A 300-nucleotide genomic window follows, 5' to 3' on the forward strand; every position below is an offset into this window, starting at 1 on the left:
CTGGTTCTTTGGCCCTTAAGTGAAAATGTTTTAATAGCCTTCTAAACATTGCTCTCCCAAATGAGTTTTAACTTGCCTGTTTCTTTTGTTTTCCTTTTTTTGAGACAGGGTCTCACTCTGTCACCCAGGCCAGAGTTCAGTGACGCAATTATGGCTCACTGCAACCTCTGCCTCCCAGGCCCCCAAAGTGCTGGGTTTACAGTCATGAGCCACTGCACGCAGCCTTACTTGTCTATTTCTTTTAAGAATGGGAACTGTAATTGAGCCCAGAGCTCCAAAAACAAATGAAGGAATGAATGA

The 300-nt window shown here is 44.0% G+C and overlaps 1 protein-coding gene across 1 annotated transcript in view; it reads left to right on the plus strand.

The window, feature by feature from the left end:
• The window catches only part of LOC105537322 (ribosome biogenesis protein BMS1 homolog), a 48,881-nt gene that overhangs the window by 46,775 nt on the left and 1,806 nt on the right, over window positions 1-300 (plus strand). The window lies entirely within an intron of this gene.

Source organism: Mandrillus leucophaeus, unplaced genomic scaffold (genome assembly GCF_000951045.1).
Source record: "Mandrillus leucophaeus isolate KB7577 unplaced genomic scaffold, Mleu.le_1.0 Scaffold1704, whole genome shotgun sequence".
Lineage (NCBI taxonomy): Eukaryota > Metazoa > Chordata > Mammalia > Primates > Cercopithecidae > Mandrillus > Mandrillus leucophaeus.